This window comes from Meleagris gallopavo, chromosome 5 (assembly GCF_905368555.1).
Source record: "Meleagris gallopavo chromosome 5, MGAL_WU_HG_1.1, whole genome shotgun sequence".
Lineage (NCBI taxonomy): Eukaryota > Metazoa > Chordata > Aves > Galliformes > Phasianidae > Meleagris > Meleagris gallopavo.
In genome coordinates, this window is record NC_139408.1 from 35370333 (window position 1) to 35392714 (window position 22382).

The following is a 22382-nucleotide window of genomic DNA, read 5'->3' on the forward strand; positions in this document are numbered from 1 at the left end:
ACACAGTTTTCTGACCCTATGTATCTCTAGTTCCTGGAAAATCCCACCAACAAACCGCAAGAACACATTCTCTCTGATAAGATTCTGTAATGTAGCAAATATTTATCTTTCTGACCAACAGTTTCTGCTGCTTGTTTTATGATGTTATAAAATAGTTGGTTCTGCACCTGAAGTGGGGCAAGGCGAGTACTCTCACTGCCTGAGCACTGGCGTGTTCCCACTGCATTGCATACCCCCAGTTCTCCTTTGTTTGAGTTGAGACCCCACTGAAGCTGCCACCAAAGCTCATGGAGACAGCAGTGCTGAGGGTAAAGGTTGAAGCTAGGTTTCACAATGTCACCACTAGTTTGCTCATCAAAAATTAAGGCAGAAAAAAAGGCTGTTTCTTAAGGTATCTTTTGTAATAGATTCAATTGTTACAATATTCATTGGGACTGTAGTCTGAACTTCAGTATCATGGTGGGAAACTGTAGAAGGAAGCCACTATAAGGACAGTTGGAAAAAGTAGTCTCATCTGGATTATTTTTTTTTCCCATCAGAAACAGCTTGTCACTAAAAGAATGATGAAAACATTTTAAAATGTCATCTTAAGAAATAGGCTGAGTGTGTAACTATTCTACCCTACTTGTATAGTGGCAAAGCTCAACCAACTGAAAGGCACAGCAGTTGTCTAGTACTGGGGCGAGGAGGTGCTCACACAGTTTGGGATGTCTCTTCAACAGAGTCATTGAAACTGTTCAGTAACACACAGAAAAGGCTACATAACTATTAATTCATCTTAGAGATATTCTTCGTGCATTCCATTTCCTTGTCTAGGTAAATGTGCAAGAAGAAAAAGCCTGAGGTAATGTCATGTTTAACAGGCTGAATTCCTGCCATGAAGTCACAGCCATGATTCTTATTTAAGGCATGTAGTTTCATACGTACCTTAAAGTTTTGGCATAGTATATTTCTTTACCGTACTACATTTCTTCAGGCTGAAATTCATAGTGAAAAACAACTTCAATCAATAGTTATATCCCTCAGAATGTTCCACAAAGCTTTGATTGATTAACCCACCTTTTCTTTATTCATTCAGCATTGGATGAAGTGAAGAACATCCCATACAGTAAGTGAGATTTGTCCCCCTCTATTCCCGTCATTCTTAGTAGCTCCCATTTCTGGACCAGAATGAACAAGCTGTTTGGTTTATTTCTCAATTTAAGCTCTGAAAGCTTGAAAAAAATCTATTCCCTCCATAGAAAATATACCAAGAATTAATCAGATTTTCAAATATTCCATCACTTTGGGTGTTTTAGATTCAGCCATATGAAGAATAAAATCATTCCAACTTGGGATGAAGCCACCTAGAAGGTATTACTCAATAACAATCTCTGTTGCTTCCTCAAGGACTCTTCTCTGGGTCATTGTTTGGCCTTTCTGGATGGGTTCCTTTGACAAAACCTTTGATGTAATAATAGACAGGATAGAGAATATCATACCATCAACATGAAGAGCATATAATTCTTATGAAATAACAAAACTCCGTCCTTTTCACTTTTCAAAATGATCACTTCTCACTTTCATCCTAACAATTCTAAATTAGACAAAGTTAGAGTCCAAAATATAAAAAAATAAAAGAGAAATAGTTTGCTTGCCCACTATATTTTCCTAGTACATTTATAATTCCAAATTAATTCAAAATTATTTCTCTGCAAGAGAGACATGGGTGTGTGTAAACCTTAAGTAACACAGTAAAGAAGGGAATGATGTACATTTGGGACTCAGAAACCACCTAATTATTTGGGTACTTCTACAGTTCTTTCACTTCGTTTCCAGTTATTAGAGAACATTTGAGGTCAGTCATGTCTTGCAGTTCAATAAGCATCATTCCAGTCATCTATTTTGCCTAGGTTAATTTTTGGCTTCAGAATGCAGAATGCTAAGTTGTTTGTCACAATAACTGTGATAACATTACTTTGGCAGTACCTTTATCAGTTTCTCTTCCAGTGCACACAACAGCCTGCATATACCTTGCTGAAGGGAAAGCACATGGGTTCCGTTTCGAAATTCAACACTGGAGCTTTATTTTAGAAAAAGTAATTAAAGGTTCAGTGTGGATAATGAGCATAAGTAGGTTTGAGTCTATTTGCTTATCTGATTATTCACGAATTTCTCTTTCAAATATTCTCCTGCATGCACCGTAATCAAACCAGTTCACAAATAAATCAATGTTGTCCTTGATTGTTTTTGTCCTTCTTCTGCCAGATATGTATCCTTCACTGGGACCTGATAGTGATATGACTTCTGAATTCAGTGGGGCACAGATTTCAATCTTGATATTCCCTAGTCCTTAGGAAAGATCTGAGAGCATCTTCAGGGACCTAGGTACTCACAGAGAAATTCAAAACACTTAAAGACACTGTGGCAGCACACAGCACTGCCAAAGCAGCAGAGAGCCTTCCATATTGATTAGTTCCATCTTTAATGTATATGATAGTCTTGCAGTGTTTGCAAATAACCTTTTTTGTATGAAAACAGCAACGGCTTAGTCAAAGCCAGATCAAAGAGGCACTCATGATTCACATCCACTAAATAAACACTGATGCCTGATGGCAGTAATACAGCTATTTATATTCATTGCTTGATTTAACCAGTGGCATTCCTTTAATATGATAATAAGCACAGACTGTTTGCTATGAAAAAAAAAGACTTGAGTGCTAAACTTGCTCTTAACACCAAATGAAAATGATATTGGTGGGCAAGTTGAGATGTGCTAATTAACTTCCACTATAGACAAAATCAGAAGTTTAATTTAGATTATGCTTTGGAATTTCATATGAACAAATAAACCGACAACTTCAGTGGGAGATGAGCACTTGAATGCATTGGAAAATCTGGTCGCCAGGTCCCATCGGCAACCTCTGTATTTCACTGAAATCACAGTCTTGCAAATCTATTGTTTCATTTTTCTGTAGTACCTAGTGTTGTACATGAAGGCAGAGCAGTCTCTTAAAAAGTATTACCATCAATGACTGCAGCCCTAGCACCTCAAAAACTGCACTGAATTGGTCTGCAACCAGCAACTAGTCCACAGGAACAACATGGATGAGGAAGGCAGCTGAAAGCTGCCCATCTCTGCTGAAAGGGAACCTATGGCTGGTGTTATGCCACAGATGCTCTTAGGTGACTTGCATTCTGCAAAGAGACTACCACATCCTGCTGGTCCACAGCCATTTCTGGCCATTGTCATTTTGCAGGGAAAACATCTGCCCATGTTCGTCATAAGCACACCTTAGCCAAAAGTAATACATCAGCATGAAAACACTTCACAACACACAAAATAACATGAAAGAACATGCCAGAAAACTGTAATCTCATTCTGCCCCTATTCATAATTTGCTATTTGGCATAACTGTCTGGTCCTTGCTGGAAACAGGATACTTTTCTAGAAGGACCCTCAACATGGCTACCTATGGCTTTTCCTCCACTTCTTCTTTTACAGCATGGGTGCCCAGCCAAAAGGCTTTGATAGGCTGCACTGAATGATGAGGAACTGTCACCGGGGGGGTGACCTTAAAGATCATATAGTTCCAAGCCCCCTGCCATGGACAGGGCTGTCACGCACTAGTTCAGGCTTGCCCAGGGCCTCATTCAGCCTGGTCTTGAATGTCTTCAGGGATGAAGCATCCACAGTTTCTCTGGGTAACTCATTCCAGTGAATTAAAATCAACTGAAGTATCACAGGAATCACAGGACCTTTTGAATTTGACCTTGAGAATGTCAAACACAGTAGGTTCTAGTAGGCAGCCAACAATGAGAAAGGCCCCAGAAAGTAAAGTCTGATGGATGTTGCACCCATGATGGAATGCAGATATTATGAGAAAGTCCAGAAATGTGTGGATCTCTTTCTTATTCATTGGGAACGTATCCAATGTAAACAGAGTGGACAGACTCTCTACACTCACTAGTATCATGACATAACTAAATGGAGTAAGAGTGGGGAAAAAAAAAGAAAAAAAAAACAAACCACGGCTCCATGTAGACAAGACATCAGAATTTTCCCAAATAGCAAGAGTTACCCTCATTTTCTTTCACTATTCTGCTTTAATAACAACTTTCTCTCCTTGAATGCCTTAAGAATTGTAAATAATATTTCTATTAGGTTATAGAGGAATGTCATAGATTTGTCTTCATTTCTCAATTTTGGTGTTTTGAAACAGTGACATGTCACAGCAGAGATGTTAGATTTGGAAATCAGGAACTTTTTCCTCCACCTTCACATACATTTACCTTTCTCCATAATTTACTATTATTTGATCTATTCGTAAAACTTATCTGATCTGGATAAAGAGTGTTCTTCGATGGCCCTGCATGCCATAAAATAGTAGCAGAACTCTATTTCCTGCACTGCTGATAAGGCTGCTTCAGTTTTAGAGTTGTGCTTTGACTTATTTGCTGATTTTCTTGATAAACAGAAGGGCTAAAAGCCTTGAAAGGAAGATGAACACACATTATGTCAGAATAACACTGAGAAATAACTGGTCTGCTAGCACTTCAAAGATAGCCTGTACCTCCTTATTAAATACCATCAAGTTCGTTATTTCTCTGATAATTAATGAAGAAAGTAGATGTTACTGTAACCAGCAATTTTGAATGAGATTTCAAATCCTTATGTGTGTCCAATATACTGATAAAAAACCACTAATTGCATCTTGAAGGAAACACCAGTCTCTTTAAGAATTTTTTGCTTTGATAATTGGGAGTGCTTGAAATAACATTCTCCTTATAACTTCCATATCCCCAACAGCATCTAATGATTCAGACCTGTTTCCTCAGAAATAGATTTGACACTGTCTGACAACCTCCAAATAAACCATTATGAAAGAGCATTTGCAGCCCACTAACTCTTGCCCTGACTCATAACCATATGATCTCTTTCAAAGACAGCTGGAAGATACATCTGTTTCTATGGCATACCACCCAGATGAGAACAAGGAAATCCCCCATTTCTCAGTCAGTTGCAGTCCTTATTCATTAGGAAGCAGTTATTACTGTCAGGTAACTACATTCATTTTCTTCTATCTCTTTCGTGAGGTTGAGGATAAAACACAGATACTTTACAGATTTAACACGGAGCTGGACCGCAAATTAAATTTAGGGTATTTAACATTTAAGGAGTTTGGAAGGCAGCCTTATAAATGAAATTTATCTAGTTATTCCTCCAGTCTTTTAAGATTGGATGCTAGTGTTTCTTTAGAAATGCCTGCAGACTGTTCTCATGGCCTTTATGAAGTTGTTCAAATTGAAAAATGTGTGTAGGTTGTGAATGCCCTTCAGTGTAACCTTGAAAATACATTATATTCTCCTAGAGTCTAGCTGTCTGGTATCATTTGTAGAATGTGTGCGCTATTCTTCAGTTTTTATCAAGTGCTACTTTAAGAAGGATAATTATTTTCCTGAGAATAGTTTACCTAATTTTTACCAGCAAGCCTCTGTAAAAGCGATCCTAAATTGGTTAATGAAGGCTTAAGCTGGCCCTCTCATATGAGAAGACTCAGACAGAGCATTTGCTGAATTGAATGGAACACAGCACTTCTTAGAAATAGTTAAAAATGCAAAGCTCTGCACGAACACAGGAGTCTGCAGTGGGTTCTCTACATCTATGGAAGAGTGCTGCATAACAACTGTTGCCATTGCAGGTTATTTTCCATTCTCACAAAAGAAACCTTGAGATCAATTGCCTTAAACTCCCATGACAAAGATAAAAGCAGAAAGCCTGATTTTTCTACCAACACTCAGCCTCACCAGCCCCAAGAAAGAGACGGGACTAAGTAAAACTCACACTGACCAGAATATTTAGAGCTAAGCAAAAGTGAACATTAAAAACCTAGATGAGGAGATTCAACATGCGGAAGTGAACAACAACAAAAAATTATCACTCACAGGCTGCAGCTGTTTGGAGTGCTGGGAAAAAAAACAACACTGTCCGCCCACAGGAAGGCAGTCCAAGACTAGTCCTAAGGATAATACTCAGTTTCTATTGCTTAACTTCTTGAGAAGTCTTTGCAAAGGCACAAATAATGTTATTCACAGTCTACAACTTAGGAGACTTTGGAATAAGGGAAGTGAGGCACTGGCCTTAGGCAAATTGACGACAGATCTATGAAGAGAATCTTCTTTACCCCGCTATAACAACTAATCAGCAATCTCCAGGCTTAAAGAAAAGGGTATTTTGTCAGCTACACCCTATCACTTTCTCACAAAGCCAGAGAACACAGATCATGGGTGAGAGCCTTATCTCCATTCTGGCGTTCTTCCATCTGCTAAAAATGTCCTACAAGCCCTAGTTCCTGCCAAGGGAGGCCTCTGTGCTTCAGTCAAAACTGGAGAAAGTCCCAAGGCTCCTGAAGACTCTCCCCGCCTCTCCAGTTTGGGTTCCCAGCAGAAACCCACTCCTCCCCTCTCCAACAGGACTGTCTGGAAAAAAGTCCAGCTGGAACAAGAGCTAAATCATGCTCCAGAAAATGCAGACTGTATTTCTGAATGTGCTACTTAAGAGTGACCTCCTCTGTCTGAACCAAGTCTCTTTATGGAAAAGTGCTATTAGAGTATGAAGCCCAAAACAATATAAAAATAATAATAAATAAAAATATAAGGAGAATTTTAAGGAAATGAACACTTAATGAATTCCCCACACATGCAAGTCTCAGTGCCTTAAAATTTTATCTGTGCAGAACAAATTCAACAGCAAACAAACAAACAAGTTTTCCAATGGCTCATGATCAGCAGTAAGTTTCTGTCCAGGAAAATGCAATTTTGTAGCACTGTGTGAAGATATTTAAAAAATAAAAATAATTTTTAAAAAGCATCTATAGCTGTAGATGCTTGCAGGGACACCTGCCTTGGACTGAGAACTCAATTTTTTAACTTGGCTCCAGCTCTTTCTTTGCTGTATTTTACCTCCCTATATTTTACCTCCCTCTGAGATCAAATACTGAAAAGGAATTGTAAGAATTCTTGCAGATGTCACAGGCAAAAAAAAAAAAAAAAAAAAAAAAAAAAAAAAAGCCTTGTGTCTGCTCCCCTCAAATCAATTATCTTCAACAACATGCTACTTTCTAAATCAAAACACTTTTCTATCTGCATGCCAAAAGTAGGGACTGCTAGGATTTGCTGACATCCAAAATCAGTAGCCAGGTGAATGCCCACCTGAAGAGGTCCTCCTAGGCATGATGGCACTCCATTATATTCTGAACCTCTCTCCTGACAAGGCACTACTACCATAACACCAAGTTCCTACAGAATCACAGAGTCGTAGGGGTTGGAGGGGACCTCCAGAGATCATTTAGTCCAACCCCCCTGCCAAAGCAGGTTCCCTACATCAGGTCACACAAGTAGGTGTCCAGGCGGGTCTTGAATATCTCCAGAGAAGGAGACTCCACAACCTACTTGGCAGCCTGTTCCAGTGCTCCGTCACCCTCACCGTAAAGAAATTCTTTCACAGTAAAGAACAACAGAAAATTTCTTTGCAGGATCTTGCAGGTATTCTGGACTCAAAAATCAAGGAAAAACTTTGGAATGCTTTGGAAACTGAGGACATGTGTTATCTGTCAAAGTGAACATGGGACTGGAGCTTGCTCACAACAGCTACAAACAGCTGCTTCCCAGACAGAATTCTCTGCTTTGACAGCTTTTTACAGTACAAGATTGAGCCAGATACCCAGCGTTCTACTCTTCAGTAAATTCACAGAAGAGTGTGATTATGGTGTCCACATTCCTATCAGTTTCAGAAGTAGTGCATATGATAAAATTGACCAGGAAGGTAATTCTACAGATCAACAGGGACTTGCAGCTATCAGTTCTATAGCAACATGGTGGGCTGGATTCATCATTTTCTCAGATTTTCAGCTCACCAAAACAGATGCCCAACTCTTCACAATTTTCACTGCACCCAAAGCACAGCAAAACAGAAGATTCTGTACCAAATGTATCCTTGCCAGCCCTTTTTGTTTCCTGGGAAAACTCTCTCCATAATCTCCTTAAAGGACTTCACTGCTCACACCCCTCTATTTGGCAGTTCCATTTCCCACCTACATGGCAAGCACAATGTTAGAACATCAAAATAACAAAGTGCTGATGGCAGCCTACATACTTAGCAACATAATAGTTCATGCTATTGCTTTTCTTCAGCTTACAAAGGAGAGAGAGGAGGGAGGGGAAAAAAGGCAACAGTTCTTTGTCACTGTTCTGGGCCACAGCTGATTTTTGCAGCCAGAATGGAAGCTGACTGGGTTGCTCCAGTGCCATCACAGCTGGGTAGTTCACCAAGGACTCCAGGCAGAGGCTGCAGTGGGATTGCAGTAGTAGTGGCTTAGCCTTCCAAAACAGGGTTGGTTAATAAAGCAGGGGAGCCTGCAGAGCTTGTAAGAGTGGGACCCAGAAGAATCATGCGAGATAACCTTATTTTCTGATTTTCAATTAAATTTGACATTTTTGAGAGCGAGCTTGGTTACAGACTATAAGTCCATGGCTGAGAGCCAAAGAAGGAAAACACTTCAGTGAGAAGAAATGAGCGCTGAAAAGCTTTGTCTGTGGTACAGCAAGTTAAGACGATTTTAGTGAGTTTTGAGAAACACAGCCGCACTTCACTCCTGTGTAACAAAGACATGTTCATGCAATTCTATCAGAAAAGAAATGGTGACATTTTCATGCCCATTTTCTTCCCTTCTTTTACACTAAAAAGATCTATCAGTAGTGAAATTTGAGCATTAATTGATATTTGCAATCAGATAGGAAAAACCATCATGATCAACCTGAAGTGAAAGTCTTGCAACACACTGAGAACACTAACTGGACCTCCCGAAGGAGTCTGGAAGGAGCTGAATTTACAAGTTCAAGCAAATGAGGATGAGATGAAAGATTCAGAGGAAAAACATGAAAAACGTTGTGATTTTTATCTGAAAACTTATTATCTAGAGAACCTAAAAGAGATTTGCATGATAATTACTTGAGTTATAAACTGAAAAATGAAAGCAAACAACAAATTATATTATGAAGCAAAACTACCACTTAGTTGTACTACTACTTTTGAAGCTGACACCTAGTCCTTCAGCACCTTGTTCAGTTGTTATTCAGGAAAACAAAGTTCAATTTCAGCAATGGAATAAAGCAAAATGTTGACTTGCAAGTTTAGGGAAAATCTACGATCTCAGTTTTAACATTATGTCTTGAATACATCTCTTAAAACAAATAAACAGAAGGAAACTAAAACCACACATGGTGAATCTGAACAGGTACCTGCAATCTCAGAATAAACAAGTGTCAAATGAGTACTTCCTCTGGAAGTTTTGGAAGCAGATTTTTTATCATGTGTCTGTAGTACTCAGGAAGAACCCCTGGAAAAGAACTCCAGTCAAAAAGGAAATGGAAAGTGTCCAGCACCAGATGAAGGGTATCTGCAGAAAATTTTCACTGCATGTTAAGACTTTGATCATAACCAGGCAGTAATGGAATTCAAATGGCTATTAAAACAACTTATCAGTGTGAGAACAGTAAAGCAAAATGAAGGCAAAAGTGTCCTCACTGGTAAAAATTATAATTCCCCTTCAATGCCAAACCATTAATGATGGTAGTTGCTACAGCTTTTGATCTTAGTGTCTTAACCCTTTAGCTTAAACTATAATTGCTTGTTCTTTGAGCTCTGGAGGTTTTGCTAGAAGTCATTTATGGACAAGAGAGGAAGGGCCAATATCACTGAACTAGTTTGTGGAAGGCTTCTCTTTAACTGCTGTTCAGTTAACTATAGTTATGTATTTTAAAATAATTATGAGTGATTTGTATAATAAAAGAAAAAATATTTTTTAAGCATTTACCAACAGCTGAAAGATCTAAAATAAGAAGTCCATCAAGCTAGTTTCCCATATGCTTATTTTCAGCCCTTGTCTGTCCTGCTTCTTTTGGCAAGGAAAAAGAAAGCCTGCAGTGAAATCATTCTTGCTTCTGTGCAAGGCTCACAAGCGCAAGTTCAAAATGCATTGCATATATAATCAAAGAGTACAGATGTATGAGATTTTAGCAATAATGGGTAAATTATACCCAGCTGATGGATTCAAGCACTATCATTGAAGAAAACCTCCTGAACTTTAATGCATTACAGAAGTGGAGGCACTATTGGTAAAGTGAGAATATTTACTATTTACTTTGGAAAGTACTACTCACCTGAAGAACTATTCCTTAAGCTGGTGCTCTGAGAGTAATTACTGGACATTTTTAAAGAGAAGTCTCACCTATGAGAAGTATTTCAGCAGTACAGCTTCAATGGGAAAAGATTCAATCCACTCTGTTCACCCGTCTGATATTTTTATACATCATACAGATTCCGTTTTACACCATGAACAAAGGAAGCAGAGTGGGTCTCATTTCACATATGTCAAATGTAGGCATATGGCTAAAGAGTCTAACAATTTCTGTACTCTAGATATCTTGGAAGCAATGCTTTCCAGAGAGCAAACCATCACAGAAGACTTCACCTCTTCAGAAACCCCTCATCCCACTGTCTTGAGATATAGCTGACACATGCACACTGGAATAAAAGCCAAACACAAGGCACAAAGAAAGTTAGGAAAAGAGAGGAAGTGCTCACTTACAAAAAATTCTATTTATGTCACTTTCCATAGCACCATATGGATCTCTATCATAGCAATAGGAATAAGAGACTTGTTTTGTCAGAACACCCTCCGGTTATCTTACCATAAAACCACTCTGTATCTTTTCAAAGGAATTCTTTATTCCACTGCCCAATTCAGCACAAAATCCCAACTCATCCATAAGGTAAGCCCATTCTTTATAGTGCAAAAGCAGTCTCAGAATTTGCTAGCCTTTGGGCCAATATCCTCTCAAGCATTTCTCTACACTAAAGGAGTAAGGATTAAGAAGATCACATCATGTACAAGTGTAGCAATTTGAAGGTTCAGAACACTACAACAGTCAGAAAAGACAAACACAAACATAATTATTCTCAAGACTGTAATTTCAAGATTTGCTCAAATACTATATTTAGCTACATTCAGGAAGAGCAGTTAAAACCACAAATAGGAATTAACAGCTGTAATGACTAACCATCAGCTACAGATTAGATCATTTTCAGGATGTGGAGAGAAAGCTGTGTCTGCACTCTTCAAAGCAGAGTGACTTGATTTAGATGACTGCAGCCTCTCATGAACTGCTTCCCCCATGCCTATTACCAGCCTTACCTCCTTGTCACCTCTCTTCCTTGAGCAGCACTCATTGCCAGGCTCCCCATCCCATATGTATCCCCATATAAAGTAGGCAGCAGGAGTTGTGATCGTGACAGGCCTGGGATAAGAAGGGAAGAAAGGATGTCAAACAAGAGAGGAGAGTGTAGCTGGGCTGAAAAGGACCTGCACTGCTGCTCTGTTGAGACAGGGTAAAAGAGACAGATGCAGTTTTGAAGGCAAAAATAAGTGTTTGGAAGTTTGGACAACACTTGCAATAGCAGCTGTGAGCATTTCACAGGCTGGATTTCTTAGAGGCTTTGCATCACTGATGGAGGGCATTTCTGTAATAAATATGTAGGAATCAACAAAGGCACTGCTTGCTTACTATTTTTTAAATTGAAATGTTCCTCACTTTTTACTAATTCCCAACAAGTTTTCATTGCATTCATAGGACAGTTAGAGGCTCCCTCCTCTGGCTATGTTTAACACCTATAAATTCCCATTAAAATCTTTGCAGGAGAGTAGCAAAAAATCTGCTTCATATCATTAAACAGGAACATGAAGTTCTGCAGGAATTGTATTTTTATGACAAATTAGTCATATTTTTCCTTTCAGTGGAAAATCAACTGGTACATTTTCAGCACCTAATTGAATGTCACAGTTGTAACTCAAAGTCAAGAAAGATAAAGAGTATTAAGAAGGGGAAGCACAAAATTCTCTTTCTTTCTCCTTTTTCTTGAAAGATCAAAACCATAAGATAGGTCTGAATTTCATGAAATTTGGGATTCGTATAAGCTTGGGAAATAATTTAATTTGAACATTACAGCTCTTATGTTTAGTTTTAGAATGATATACTTCTAAGAGCCTCACAGCATCAAATGCAAGCTTCTGTAATTGGAGTTTCTGTCTTACTGATATTTCCATGACATTGAGCTCAAATCCTGATTATATTTTATTTAAATTGGTCACAGCTTTTACTCCAGATCAGAATCATTGCATGTGAGATTCTGAACTCAAATGAGTCATATTACTGTATCACTTTGAGCCCACATAAATACATCAATTTCTGGTGGCTAAATCACAGAAATCACACATTTTGTGGGGCTGACTTAGTTCAATTTTACTTGATATCTGAAATATACCAGGTTAGAGAAAGCATCTGGATAAACGCTAAAATTTAAGAGTGACAAGGAGAATCATACAGAAGACTCAAATGTCTTTCATGGCCCAGAGAGCATTAACCAGCTTGGCTGTCCCTGCCAGACCCCACTGGGCTCCCTCTCACTTTGCCCAAGCACAGGAACCTACATCAGCCCTGGGGCTGCCAGCCCCAATCCTATTTAGCCACAGCACAACTGGGCTCCAGCTCCCCACAGCCCTGCCCAGCTAAAGTTCAATCTGAGCCAGGCCCAGGTCCTTAGAGAGTTGGCTGGTGACTGAGGCTGACAGTTGTGCCAGTGGGCCCTGCCTGCTAGATCCTATCCTGCCCTGTTCCCTGTGAGGACCCCATGGACACTGACAACATCTACACAATTTTTTTTAATAGTTTATGGACTACTAAGCTCAAAAGCCCTCAATGTTCATTTCATTGGGTACTGGAATGTTTATTAATTCAAGATAAAATCTATTCCTGTGCAGAAAAAAAGGCCTCTGTGAAAATATACGCACCACAACAATATATATCAAAATTTCATTTCAACATCTTACTGCAGAACTCCCTGATTCCCAACTTTTCTCTGGCAAGGACTGCTTTTTTCCTCTTGTATCTTTTACATACCTTCCTGGTCAAAGGTGCTCTTATGCAATAAACAAAATAAACAAGGACTACTGCCTCAAAATTAACTCACTGTTAATTATGAGGTTCAGATGGTAATGAAAATAAGCTAACTGCAACTGAGCAGGAAATTGTCATCCTGGAAAAACTACATAATCTTGATAAATTCTTTGAAGTCTCAAAGTGGAACAAAATGGATTAAGACCAATTAAATTCTTTTGTACTCAAACTCAACCAGATAGCCCTAGAACTGTCCTGTCTTCTTTCTCTTTTTCTCTGCATCCCCACTATGGTTACTGCACTAAGCTTGCTTTGGCTGATAATTAGGAAAAAAAAATAATGTCCTTTATCTTAATCCTTTTCTTAGCTGTGTTTTTATGTTAAAACTCAGGATTCAGCTACCCTTGAAGTTACTGGAACATATGGTAAACCAGAATGAAACAGGGGAAACTAAGAAAATCATTTTTTATTGTGATTTGCTCCTCTCTATTCCTTCAATGCTGGATAAAACTCTCAAAATATTTATAAGCTATGCAAAGAATCCTCCAAAATTCAGGAAGGGGAACTCAGCAAGTTGCCAGTTCCTACGCAATATTCAGATGGGTAAAACTCAGTAAACTGGCATGACATCTTCCTAGCAAGAAACAAATGACAAATGCTTAGATCCCATGGTATTTCTTTTGCAAGACATTTTAAAATGTAAAGTCAATCTGCAAATTACAGAAGTAAAAACATTATGAGAATAACAGAACAATTTTTTTAAAAGTCAGACTGTGCATGGGCGTTCTAAAAGACAGCAATGTAATGCTCAGACACATAAAGAAAAATAAAGTAAGGTAAGTACTGAAATCGTAATGAAGACAAAGATTCAAGAAGACCACAGCTTAGACCAAATCCCAAATGCTTTGTGTCAGTGATCAAATATGATGGTAATATTGAATGGAGATTTAAGAGAAGAGTGGCTAAAAAGAACAAAGAAGGAACTGAAGTCAGCATGTTAGAGTGGAAAGAGGCTGAAGTCCTCCACGTTTCAACTTGTTATTATTAAGTCTCTAAAAGAAATGGACCTGCAACTTTTGAAGCCATTACAAAGAATTCATTATCAAATCTTCCAAAAGATCATACAGCCAGAGAACCACAAAAGAGGAACACATCATGGTTAAATAGAGGATCATTAATCTAACCGCTATTGTACACAATTTCATAAAACAATCTTAGACGTAAAGTACAATTAAAGACATGGAAGAAAGCTGAAAGAAACACTGCGCAGGTTTACTAAGACTAGAATAGGCAAGACTAAACAAATAATTATTAAGGGTGAGGAGAGGCAGCTGACTCGTCTACCTGGACATTAGTACAATACCTAGTGTGACAGAGCATAAAAAAGGAATAATTCCATCAAAAGCCTGTTAGATTTTAGGTTAGAAAAAGAACTCTCTAAAGGTGAAATTACAGAGAAATGAAAAGCCTAGATATAAAGCAAAATTAATAGGCAGTTTCTCAGCACTGTGTTTAACAAGTTTGATTCATAATTTCTTTAACAAATCTGGTACAGAAAATGTGATGGCACCATTAAGATCTACTGGCATCTCCACAGAAGAAGGCATCAGTACAAAAGAAGATCAAACTGTTGTTAGAAAAAAAGCTGAACGACCTTGAAAACTGGAACAAGACAGATGGAATGAATGTCATTGGTACAAAGTGTAAGGTCATGCATATTGAGTCACCAAAATAATTCAGATGTGAAAGGGGGATATGGAATATCAGGATTTTACCAGGCAAAATATTTTGGTGAATCACAAAGAACTATCAACATATACATATAAAGCACTAGTAAGATCAAACCAATAGCTCCTATGTTGAAGAACATGATCTCCATATGGAACAGGTGTTGTTTGTTAGGTTGCCCATCCCATTATCACTCAGTCTGTTGACAGAAGGTTCATTTGCACCTGTACTGCAGGATTTTAAAGAGTGCTTCAGAGCCTTAGCTTAGGAGCTGTCTGTAGTCATATAGGATATAATTGTATGCGTGGTTCATAATGTCTTTGAAGAAGATCCCCATAGAGGGTTGGGCTTTTTCTACCGCAACTGGCTTACAAAATAACTGTTTCATTATTTATCTTTGAAGAAGCTGTAAGCTTCTGTAAGCCAACTTTCCAGGAAACTCCATGCTATTTAAAAAGCTATGGATACTGACGCTCAGCTCCAAATGTATTGGAAAGGGAAGGTAATGAGAAAATAACATATGTTGTTGTTATATCATAAAATCCAGCATTATCAATAATGTGCTCCTTCAGAGGAAAACTACCTTGAAAATAGTGGTTAAAATGTCACATGCTAATTAATATTTGTCAAACACGTGCACATGTAAGGAGAAAATGTTGCCTGTAATAATATGTCAAATGTTTTCTGAGATAACTGAAACTTAGTGTCCTGCTGTTTTGCTTGAAATTGTTCTGCCCACTGGCAGCTGCACAGTTGTCTAGGCATAAGGAAAAGAAGGGAGAACAGCACCCTTTCGCTAGCACATATAATTATCTTAGGGCAAGATTTCTATCAGACAAGACACTTCAGGTTTTTACATACATGGTCATGGTAAACTTCAGCAAAGATTGCCTGTAGTCAGCCAAAACCAAGAAAAATCTGAGTTTTCCTCATGTCCTGTAAGATTTTGTTGAGAATGTAATCTCAATGTGAAAATAAATAAATAAATAAATAAATAAATCTTAATAGAAGCAAAAGGGCTGCAACTGCTAACAAGCTTCTTGTGAGGCCAGTAAATTGTTACATCCAAGGTCCAGAATTTATGTTTCACCTCGTAAGGGCTCTGCTGCTCTCTTAATAAGTGAAGGATGCTTATTATCTGACTTCTCTCTGGCCTAGTCTTGTAATCCTGCCTGAAACGTAGAGATTTGTCTCTGCCTGGGCAGCTGTTAATATCTGACAGAGAATGCTGTGTAAGTGAGCATTTGAGCTACAGACAGTTTGGGGGAAGTTTCTTAGCAGATGATCTTTATTTTAGGGTGAAGAAGACCCATTTCACTTTTAGGCTTATACCCAATACTACTGAGTCTGAATTCTGAGCCATTGATGAATAACCAAGTACTTGGGTGTAAGCTACCCAGGTGGGCTGTAGCTCATGGGAGTTCCCATTATTGCTTTTATGGCAGCAGGCAGCTCTGGGAGAAAAGCTCTTAAAAATAATTAAGCAAATACATAGGTTGCTCTAAAATTAATGCCTCCTTTTTATTTCCGTAGAAAGTACAACAGATAAATACAGCAGATAAAGAGAGCACAATAACACTATTTGAAAGAGGAAATTCTCAACTATAAAACAGTAGTTCTCAACACAGTCATCACCATAGCTATGCATTTTCACCAGTGAATAATAAGAGAGTGAGTGCTGAGGCACTGGTACAGGTTGCCCAGAGAAGTTGTGGATGCTGCATCCATGAAGACAGTCAAGGCCAGGTTGGATGGGATACTAGGCAGTCTGATCTGGTGGGTCAGCCCTGCCCACAGCAGGGGCACTGAACCTAGATGATCTTTAAGATCTTGTTCTATGATTATACTGAAGTAGTTAGAAACTGCACTTCTTTCATAGGAAAATGGTGTAGAGGTATAGCTGTGTAGCTGTTAAGCAATGACAATATGCTCTTATAAATGTACATTTACCAAAGGCAGTACTGTAATTATCTAGACATGTGCGTTAGCACTCCAGCTCTCAGCAAAATATATTCCTAAGGAATGGGTCCACAAGGTCCCAGTCTTCACTACTACATCCAGGCTTCTCTTCTCTGTCCCGTCTTGTGGTCACTGTCACTAGTTCCAGTCTTGCTTTTCTCTTTCTCAAATCACCTCATCTTCTGGGAGCAGAATTGAAAGTGGTCAAAGAATTACTTTTCCCAAGTCTGTCTACTTTCTCCAGGAGGCAGCCACTTCTATTTATTTTGTCTTAAAGGAAAAATCAACAGGAATAAGTGAAGGTCACATCTGTGTGAATGACTTGACTGTAGCAGTTGCAGCAGCTCAGAGCAGAGCAAACCCCATTTTTAATGGTGCTTTCTTGGTCAGACAAAAAAGCTGTACGGACTGTGGTGCCTGCCCATCTGCCCGCCTGGTACTCCAGCTCAGACAACCACATTGTACAGAGCACTTACTGCTTACTCAAGTCAAACCTCTCTTCCTCCATGCTGCGTTGTTTCACAAGCATACCCTGTACTAAACCACAAAACTTTAGTTAAATTTAATCCCTTTACTACTCATCGTCTTCATTTACTACTCTTCATTAAGCTCTCACAAGTTACAAGTAAAGGAGAAAACCTAAGTTCCAAAACAGCAATTCTTTTCAGGTTGCCACATGTTTACATAACGCATAGTCAATGATCCAGCAGGCAAAACATTCAATTTGTAGCATCTTGGGGGGTGGAAATCCAAAACTACAGATAATCTAGCCTGTGGAAAAGTTCCTTAAATCTGATTCACAGCATGACCCTGAAAGCGTGAACACAAGGCAAGCAACTGTGAGGTTCCACCACCACCATCTCATTGCATTAGCATCTGCCACACTTCACATAATCTCTAATGATTCAAATATATCCAAGGCAATTAACTGCACATGAGGGGGAAGCAAAAGCCAATCACCTTTTCCCTTTCCCTGACCTAGGCAGACAATGTGTGAAAGTCTGAATGATGAGATTTGATTATAGTTATACTGTGAAGCAGCATAAGCAAAAGATGTTGAGAGCCATGTGGACAGTCTTCTCCTGCCTGTCTCCTTCCCAGAGGACCATGTAAGAGTGGAGACTGTCTATTTTGCCTATGTAGGTATTCAGCTTCCATCTATGCACAGAGGCTGTAAGATACCTGCCAGAACCTGAAATAAAGTCCATGTAGTCCATTTCAAAAATAGTAAAGCCTGGTGATTCTAACCCCCCTGCTACTGGACAGCAGGTCAACTATTTAGTTACTTTCACAGCAAGAGAAGTACATTTAATTTCAAGGTTGAATCTGTTCACCTTCATCTTCCAGCCACCGGCTCTTGTTATTTGTGTCAGAAGAGCCCCAGACATCTTTTCCTAGTACAAATATGTATATAAACTCATTGAGTTATCTTCTCTTTGATTATTTTAATAGTGCCTAGACTTGGGCCTGATTTATTATTATTATTATTATTTCCTGTTCCACTTCTCTCTTATTCCTCTCTGTATTGAAAGTAGGCTGTCTGACGGGGAAAGGAAAACGCAAACAAGCATCAGCAAATTAAAAAAAAAAAAAACAAGACTAATCTGTACAATAAATCCTTCTGTTTTCAGAATGTTTGTATTATTTATGCATTTTTATTACCTCTTTACTAGTCTCTGAGGTTTTTCTGATATGAGAATTCCTCAAGATACTTTTTTATTACTGTTCTTTTTACCTTTTTTTTTACTTTTTTTTTTTTAAACTGATAAACTGCTCAAGCAGAGTGAAATGAAAATTCTACCTGATAAAGGAATCCATGCAAACTGTTGGCATGACTTGCAAAGTTACTTGTAAACTCTCCAAGTCACAAGTTTTTAGATGGTTTGTAGCCCAGATAAATTTAGAAGGATTTTCAATGGCCAACCAGATGTAAATTTTATTATAGAGATTCAGGAATAGGCATATTCATTTTGTCCATTCATTCTGTCCTCCTCTGTGACTAAAGAAATGTCTTGTACTAGAAAGAGAATCATATTTCTCTTAGTCTTCTAATACACTTGGAGATTTTTTAGCTACCTTATTTATTGAGTCTATTTACTGCTGTTGATGGATTGTATACTAACACAATAAACAGTGTCTAGGGGGAATGAAAAATATTTCTGCTTTCATTAGGGCTTTAACTTTTCTTTTTCTGGAAACATTTTCCTTCTAGGGTCCTCAAGGTGAAAGCAGATACTATTTGGTGCCTCACTACAACAAAGTAAATATTTTCTTTTTCTAATCATATTGACCTTGTGATCTACCACCACTGGAATTTATATTCCTGGGAAACTCTGAGAAGTTATGGTTTCCCTCTCCAGGAATACAGATATCATTCGGAGCTCTACTTGATTCGGAGCTAGTTTAAAATTAATGGAGAATTTTCTTGGTATCAGATGCTGCATCGAGAATGAAAAAAGGTAAAATTAATAAAATGTCAAGAATAATTGATATTATAACCCAGAAATGTTATTAAACTGTCAAGACTGACGAATTCACATACACCTAAAACCAGGCGGAACATTCCTCGTTTAAGTTAGATGCCAGCTTTATTTCTTGTTTGTGAACATTAGAAACTACTGGGAGAAGCTATAAGACGTTCTGACATGATCCAGCACGAGATTTCCCACTTGTCATGGAGGGACAAACTGAGTCAGGTAAGAAAGCGAAGTCCACTAGGAGAATAGCTTAGCAAGAAAAGTATTGCTGTCAAGAAGTTAGTGTTACAAGAAGATAATTAGCTAACTATGAAATCATAAAGAGCTGCGCTCCAGTACTTACCCAGAAAGTCTCAGCACCATGGGTCATTTGTTCAATCTTCCCAAAAGCACTCTCCCCGTATACTTTTCCATGCCATTCTTATACCCCTTACTTTGTGCAGAAGGAGGTGAAAACAGGTCAAATTTTAACCTCTCATTCACTGGGAAGTAGGTCTTGCACTGTATCCTTCACAAGGCTTGGCAGAAAGCTAATGGAATGTTCGAAACATGAGGTAGTTTAAGTAATGTCAGGTACTGGATGATCAAGTTTCATAAACTGTTCATGGAGGCTGAAGTACAGTGAGCTAGCTTATCAATCAAGGGCCTTAACGCATGATAGCCAGTTATTGCTATCTATAATAATGGGTCACCAACATCAGTGGGAATTTTCTATGCAGAAGCCTCTGAGACTGCTGCAAGACATTGCATTTATAGATCAGAGAAACAAAGCAACAATGAGAACTTGTTACTTTAGAGGTTTTATAAACTCTTTGGATTAACCAAAATACATATTCAACAGCAATCATAGATGCAGTTTGATAAGTACTGAAGTTGCAGAGAAATCTACCAAGGCTCCCTCACATGCATGAAGAAGGACAGCACTAACTTTACATTCAGACTTGTAGAAAATATGCTTGTTTCTGTTTCAGAGCTGAGCTTTTTTATTGTATTTTATTTGTTGTTTATTTATTTATTTAAAGTCTGGAACAGTTGGTGGCAGATAAATCCCTATTGTTGCCTGTAGGCATTCCTCAAAAATATGTCAATTATCCTATCCAGTTGCATTTCAGATGAATTACTCTCTGGTTACCAAGGTAACCAAATACATCTAACAAGAAGAAACTGTATTTTTTTGCTCTTGCATACCTGGGCTGCTAGAGCAACCCTAGCAAATGGATCACCTGAGAAATCCACATGCAGTCTCAAGGGGATACAATTTTTCACAGCTGTGAGATGTTTGCCTGCAGAGTCAGGAATATCACCTACTGCCCCAGCCTGCAGGGAAGGGTATGCTGTGCTAGACAGACCCAATAGCTTTGGAAACCATTATATTTCCCTAACAGTGTGAGAGGAAGTAGAGAGAAAGCAAATAGTCATAGGAAGGGCAGAATCATCCTTACATGTTCACAGTAGAAGAGAAAGTCTGTACTGTAGTTTATATTTTATTTCAGACACAATTCCTGTAAGGAGTAGAAGTTGATTTATCCTGGTTGACAAATTATGTTCATTATCTGCTCAAGTGCATACATTGCTCACAACTCATCAGGAGTAATTTTCTTGGTCTAGGCAAGATTTCAAAACTAAGAGAAAAGACAAATCTAAAAGCAAACTTAATACCAAAACACATTTAATGCTCTTAGTATCAGCTTGCATGTAGACAAGCCCTACGTGATAGGGGAAGGAAATGAAGAAAATTATTTTAAAAGCTTCTTGAAATAATCTTTTATTACTAAAGCCTGAAAAAAAGACTAACATTAAAATGTTGACCAGAATGGTAACCTGCAGGCAATACACTTACTGTGAACATTTCTTGTCTCTCTCTGCAGTAACACTTCCTTTGTTGGATGTTAATGTTTATTCAATAAGTAAGAAATTGAAAAAATAATAAAACATTTCCTGTGACAGTCTGCTACAACACAGCATGGAACACCAGCTCTCTAGACCAATAATTAATGGAAAAATATTATTCAGGATTCCCAGTTACAATACGACTGAATATTTTGTTTTGAGTAAAAATCCATAATGTCTGGACATCCTACATTTCAAAGAGGCTTCTATTTTCCAAAACAATCACAGCTTAGGAAAAAAAAAGTCAACAGGGAATACAGTCAACAGATATGTGTCTGCTGGATATAGGCAGAAGTTAGAGCTCTAATCTCTTCCATGGGAGCCTAGAAAGTCCTTTGTGCTTTATTATTGCTATTCCTTCTCACTTCTTGTTTCAGATTGACAGTTGTGCTGTGGTAGGTTCTACAGAGGCATCTCAACCAAATAGCCAAAGACAGAAGAAAAATGTGTATTAAAATATATATCCTAACTAAATACAAGTTTATGGTGTGTTAAAAAGTCTGCTGGGGCCCAGGCTACTATACAGTCCAGTCCTGGCAGCCTTAGAAACAGTACTTTTGACAGTCTGTTTCATAAGTCACATGTTAGAAGGAAGGTGAAGCTAGGAAAGGAGCCCTGTTCTATATTGCCACATTGCAATGTGGAACTATGCTGTAAAACAGTGAGTCATCTCACCTACTGCAAAACATGAAAGGCTTAAGGGATTCATAGTTCAAGAACAGGAAAGGAGAAGCAGGAGCAAAAAGGCAGAAATGAGTTACTCTGTGTAAGGATCAGGATATGGGCTCAGGAAGGGTCAAGAGCCTAATGTGAATAACCTGAGGAATGAAATGAGTGATCAGCTTCTCCTTATCGACCAAATAAATTCACATGCGGTTAATATAGTTACCAGTTGTCTGACTGCAAGCTGTGAAAAGAGTAGCAGTAACTTATGTCACTTGCACAGACCTGAGAGTTGAAACACCAATTCCATCCAGGCTTGGTTAAAGGGAGAGGACAAAGAAATTCCTGAACAAAACACAAGGAACAGTATGATACAGAGTCATGGGAAGTAGCAAGTGCCTCAGGTACTTTGCAAATTGCTAAGCAAAAAAAAGACTCTATTTTGCAGAATTTTCAAGCTTTTTACCCCTCACTAGAAAAAAGTTAAACTTGGCATATTTTTGCAGAAACCAAAAGTATCTCAAAGTCTTTTTCACCCACAGGAAAATCCCAGATGATCATATATGCTTAGGGGAACAGCATATAATTTTACTGAGCTTAGCTGAGGTGTCACAGCAGAACATTTCCAATAAATGTTCTCTCATATCTCTTCATTATTCAACTTCATTATTC

The 22382-nt window shown here is 38.4% G+C and overlaps 1 long non-coding RNA gene across 3 annotated transcripts in view; it reads right to left on the reverse strand.

Annotated features, from left to right (window-relative positions):
* LOC116216679 (uncharacterized) overlaps window positions 1-22382 on the reverse strand; it is a 148195-nt gene that overhangs the window by 36643 nt on the left and 89170 nt on the right. Inside the window, exon 4 of one of the 3 annotated variants that reach the window (XR_014883625.1) lies at window positions 11235-11337. The exons of the other annotated variants lie outside the window; for them this stretch is intronic. This is a non-coding gene — a long non-coding RNA (uncharacterized LOC116216679). The remainder of the gene's footprint in view (window positions 1-11234; window positions 11338-22382) is intronic. 3 annotated transcript variants of the gene reach the window in all.